This window comes from Phoenix dactylifera, unplaced genomic scaffold, assembly GCF_009389715.1.
Source record: "Phoenix dactylifera cultivar Barhee BC4 unplaced genomic scaffold, palm_55x_up_171113_PBpolish2nd_filt_p 000665F, whole genome shotgun sequence".
Classification (NCBI taxonomy): domain Eukaryota; kingdom Viridiplantae; phylum Streptophyta; class Magnoliopsida; order Arecales; family Arecaceae; genus Phoenix; species Phoenix dactylifera.
Window position 1 is genome coordinate 159,054 of NW_024068052.1, and position 5,947 is coordinate 165,000.

General features: G+C 36.0%; 1 protein-coding gene across 1 annotated transcript in view; it reads right to left on the reverse strand.

Moving 5' to 3' along the window:
- Positions 1-371: 371 nt before the first annotated feature.
- Positions 372-5,947, reverse strand: part of LOC120103829 (ATP-dependent Clp protease proteolytic subunit-like) — a 7,482-nt gene continuing 1,906 nt past the window's right edge. The window contains exon 2 of the mRNA XM_039119952.1: positions 372-527. The gene's annotated coding sequence lies outside the window, so the exon portion shown is untranslated. The remainder of the gene's footprint in view (positions 528-5,947) is intronic.

Genomic DNA, 5,947 nt, shown 5'->3' on the forward strand with positions numbered 1-5,947 from the left:
ATCTTGACTGAGAAGGAAACTCGAGGAAAATGGAAAGACCTAGAATTTCATATATTTCTCTAGATTTCAGTCTTGTGATAGAAACCAAGACATACAAATCTCGGCCATTATATTAAACTTGAATTCTTTGTCATAGACTGTCTTGAATATTTAGTTAATAAAAATTTAATATAAATGATTAGCAGACTAGTTATGTTATATCAGCTAATATATTAATATTGTATCGACCGACATATATATATATATATATATATATATATATATATATATATATATATATATATATATATATATATATATATATATATATATATATATATATATATATATATATATATATATATATATATATATATATATATCAGTTGAGATAATAAGGATAGAGATTTCAATAACAATATATCAGTAGATGCCAGATAGTGATTGCAGTATTTTGGCTAACATGAAAACCTTGCTCTTTGCGATGAATGCAGCTGTGCACCACTAGGTTGCTTCTGTACCGATCCAATGCACACCTGCCCTCGTACCTGCAAGAACTCTCTGTGGGTTAATAAAAAACAAGCTGCTGCAGTAAAATCGAGACGTAGAGAAGTGGAGTGCACTGGTGTTGGAAAATAAAGCTTGGAGATCTGGCCATCCATTGTTGTTGCCTCACCACAGTCTGAGGAATAAGGTGTCTATGTTTGTCTGAGATTTGTTAATTTTATAATTATTTTTTGTTCTGTTACAGTTTGGTAGTTGTATCTCAGACTCTCCCCTCTTTTTTTTCTTTTTGTAACTAGTAAGAAGATGCACAATGACACCACTACTATTAAGTTAGAATTGATGAATTATATCCTGATCTGTTTTAATGATACCATCTCATGAAGGAGAACACTGGGGATCCAGCTGCTGCGAAGGCTCCTCATGGAGAACAATTTAGCTAAGCATTTGCACCCAAGCAGTGGATTGAATCAAATACTTGGAACTCCAACTGAAGAAAACATTTTGCCTCATAACTGGAGCTCTCAATATGTGTTCTTGTACCGTGGAGCTACCTATAATATTTGCTGGCGATCCTTAAAATCGTTCCTGACCTTGTGATGAAGGCAACTGAATCTAACAATAGAGAAATTTTTGCTGAATAAACACACCTTATCTTGAGATCTAAAATCACATGTTGTTCGCTTCCTTCCGGCAACTTCCCTCTTAATTTCTATGAACTCTTTGCAGTCCTACCAAGGGTTAGCCATCTTAATTTCAATCAACCTTCTCTATGTCAGGCCATCTTCGTCGCCCTCGCTCCTACATAGCTATTATGGCTCCTCCAGGTTCCTTCCTTTAAGCACAAGTTTCTCTTTTCCCTCTTTCCGATAGACAATACAACTCGGAGTTCAGATTTTCTTCAATATCGAAAACAAACCAATCTTTGACCTTCATAATTCACATTGTCGTCTCTCATCAGAAACGTTGCCAAACAATTTCTTTCATTTGCAATCTCCTACCACAGTTTAAAATTTTTTTTCCAAAATGTACAGTATCTCCAATTCCCATTTGGTGAAATCTTCTGTGTTGACCTGCAAATGGCTGTAGTAAGCATTCCTTCAGTCTCCAATGCCCTGATCAATGATTAGAACAACTCTTGTTTGTGAAACAGAAACTCAAATTTTTCAGACCTAATGGTGAATTTTAGTATCTTAAGTGAAATCTGGAAAATTGATTTGGAACTCACCAACTAGCCAATCCAAACTCAGTTTCTGATTTTTGTTAACCATGAAGGTTTTTTTTAAATTTAAACTAATGTAAGTCCTTTAACTCACTAAAGAAAGAGCTCTCAAACAACCACGAGTTTGGAGTAAAATCCAGTTCATATCTTTCCGATGTAAGTATTAAAGAAAAACTCAGAAATGACTGTCGCTTGTCCACCTTCCTTTTTCCCCCTTTTCCCTTTCTATACCACTTTTCTTTTAAATTTGCAAAGACATATCAGATTGGTCATGATCTGACATTAGTTTTGTACTAAAACCGATCATAAATCCCCTCAGACTTTGATTAATTCATCTCTATATCTATAAGTTAGGCCCCTTAAAATTTCCATGTTTATGGCAGATCAATCCTAATCCAAGAAACCTATCAACAAATGTGTACATTTAAGTTTTCTTGAAACTTCTTTCCAATATTTTTAGTTGATTTTCAACTATTAACTAGCATAGCTCATTAAACCAACCGTTACTTTGCGAACCATCTTACTCCTTAACCCAGCACCTTCCAAGCCCCAACGACCAATAATACCCTTCATTAGCCCTTTTGGCCCATCAATTCACAAGCTTCAAGATATCCAGCACTCATAACACACAAACCAATTTTCTTGATATGCCCTAGAACTCGAATTATATTTGAATCACCTAAAAGTTATGCTGTATCAGAGCAGAAATGCCTGCAAAATTTTTTTCTACGTTCTACATCAAATTCAAGTTGGATATCATGGCAAGTATGAATCAAAGGATTCATATTAAAGCACAAGACAACTTCCTGTAGGTTTCCCTTACTAAAGAATTTACATGAAAGTTAAAAAGCCTCGAGGTTAACAACCTAAATATCATGGTGGAATGATTTCTTCCTCCCCTATTCTTATCCAATATAACTCTAGAAAGTTGAAAAAAGAACGAGATCCCTAGAGGCGAAGATCATGAGTAAGGTTTGCAATCTCAGTACTAAACCCCATATTGATATGATGGTGATACAGTGTCGATACGCCTGGAACGGGAGTCGGTTCACATATTGAGACTTACTAAGCCCCTCCGTATCGAGTCTCGAGGTGATATGCACCGATACAATGAACGTTGGTCATGACAAATCTATGATGAAAGGGAAATATCCTAAAAAATAGCACATGGAAAACCAAGGGTTCCTTAGAACAAAGGCTACATATAAAAAAAATGTTATCATCTCATAAGATGGTACCATTATGGAGAACCTACTCTCTACAAAGTGGATTGAAAGCTCAATTTTATAGTAATATAATTATGTTAGCCTTAGCAGATTGCAAGGTTAAAGAGATAAATGTCTAATCAGAACCTCTATTAGGAATTGTACATTGAAGAGTTGATCAAATGATAGTTCTTTCAATGGCCCATGACATGCTACAACAACCATCACCTTATCATCAACCTGACTATGAAATCAAAACAAACACAACTATTTTGCCACACCAAAATGCATTGATATCATCAAAGACCAGTTATGAATAGCAAAATACACACAGTAAGGTTAGTGCTAAATTTAACCATAGCTTAAGGGGTTCCTGCCCCTACCTGTGATGGTGAAGGAGCAATAAATTAAGACACCAAACTCATGTAAAACTTTCATCTATTATCACTAAATGAGGCAACATGTTTCCATAGAATGCAAATGACTTTAAAAAGTCTTTATTTGATGGCAGATTTTTGGTATACCATGTGAGATTTGGAGGGTAAGCAAGTAAATTTCCCTGAAGTTATATTCGTATCTAGTTTCAATTTTTATCTTTTCGGACTTAGTGTCCCGGTAAGTGATTGAGCCCATTACTTTGTGGAGGAGGCTGTTGCATAGCAACAAGAGGTTGGGACATAATTAATAGATAAAAGTTTGTGGAGGAGGCTGTTGCGTAGCAACAAGAGGTTGGGACATAATTAATAGATAAAAGTCTGGACAAATAATTGAGAATATTGAAGAGTTAGGTCTCTTTTCTTCATCTCAATATTTCTTTCATTACTCTCTCCTTCTCATTTCCCCTTTCTTCTCCTCACATTTTTTTTTCACAAAGAGACATTGAATCTGTTGCGACCCCTGTAAGCCTAGATCAGAACCAACCCGGTTATTGGTGTGACCCTATGCCAATATTTATTTCTTTACCCTCTCTTTCTCACTTCCTTTCTTCTCACCTTGGTCACAAAAGTGTCATTGTATCTGTTGTGACCTCTGTATCATGCTAAGACCATAATAAACCTGAACAGCTTCTAAACTTTTAAGCCTAGATCAGACCAGACCAAGTTGTTGGCTTGACCCTCGACATACAAATTAGAATTCCTAAATCCCTCCTTTTACACTGTTTTCAGCAGATTTTCTTTTTGTTAACTCCTTGAGCAGTTGCAACCCTCCTTTGATTCAAAGCCTCCTCTTGTCCAGGATACCACCAAATTAAACCCTAGAAACTATTGAATTTACACTTATCTAACCATCTAACCACTTATTAAGGACTTCACTACATATTATTGATGCATAAATATCTAGACAGCAAGAACAAATAGAACATGAAACCATTTTGAGCATTATCTCCAGCACAAGATTGATTTACATGTGAACCCCAGCCCCAAGGGTTCACATCAATATCTTGTTCTAACATAAGAGGATGTGGGCAACAATAAGACACGACTAATAATAGAGATATATAATAGTAGGCGAGTATAGGAGCAGAAAGATGGGATGAAGATCTTATTTGTGTTAAATATTGACGGGTAGGCCTTGTTATTAGGAAAAGTGGTTTTGTTATTTTAACGAAAGAATTCATTGATCAAACTCTATAACAAGGTTCAAAGGTTCATAATAATTGTGATTTTATGGCTTTCCTGCTTCAAAAATCATCAGATAAACAAACTTATGAATCCTGATCTTTTGGACCATATATGGAGGAGCAGAGAAAAATTCTCAGAAGGTTGACAGTGCTTGAAAGTAAAGAGAACATGAAGCAGAAGCACTCTTTCTCTTGTTTTGGGCCGTACCTACTATTTGATTGGTATTATAAGAAATTTCAGCACTTCTATTTAACTCCTATTACAGTTTTGAGGTCGATTCCTGCCTCAATGTTTTGCAGGTGGTTTGAAAACCTATTTTAAGTAGATCATGTGATTAGAAGCCCTACTCTAGATATTTATGGAGTCAAGGAAAGGAATTTATATCATCATTTAAATATCAAGCATTAGATCCTCAAAACTTTTTTGAAACTCTACTTTCCTAATCAATTTTATACCACGTTTCCAAGCTTCAGTGCATAACAGAAATCTTTAGCAATCTTAACTTCTGTTCTTTGCGGCCCTAAACACAATTACACTCTCTAAGATCCTTGGCATCTATAAGTCTTTTTTGTTACCACGACTCCAAAAATTTGATTCTCCAACATCAGAAATGGAAAAGTAGTGAATGTTTAAGAATGATTTGTTGTAATCCAGCTGTAGGTAGAGCTTATTTACATTGTCCAAGACATCCTACAGGTATCTTTACTAACTTAGAGTGTCTTTAGATGAAGCGACACGATTTGTAGTGGTTGGCCTCAACTGTATTTGTAGGACCTAAAACTTTGAAAGGCTCCACATACAAGGTCAGTCACTTAAGTGGAAACTGAACCACATGAGAACGAATGTGGCAAGAGCTAAAGAGGACTGGTCAACTATGAAGAAAGAAGAAGAGCTTGCACGAGAATGCTTATGGAGTTAATAGTAGAAAAAAGATAGGAAAAGGAAGGATGGGAAGGGTGAAAAAGGAGGAAAGATTCGTGGGGTGGGGTGGGGTGGGGTGGGGACCATTCCAACTATTTGGTAGGGTAAAAATGAAAAGGTGGCTTCCACTCTTGGACTCTTGGACATCCAGTCATGGTCGGACCTCCTAATACGGAATAAGAAAAAATCGGTTACAATTTCACATGGCTGCTGATTTTGTTCCTTGAAGTCTCGGTCTCCTATCCTTTAGTCTTTCAGCAGGAAGTCATGGAGGTTTTCTAGGAAACTAAAAAATATCCATTCAGTGATAAAAAACATTCAAGGAAAATATTACACATTGCTGAGATCCAATGGACCAAATTAAAGCAAGGAAATAGCTATTGCTAAGGAAATAACATAGTGGTACAGTTTGGTATGCCCAGTATGGAGTCAATTCAGCGGTAAAGACATGTAGATGTGATGTACTGGACACATAAAAAGGAGGTGAAAAACTA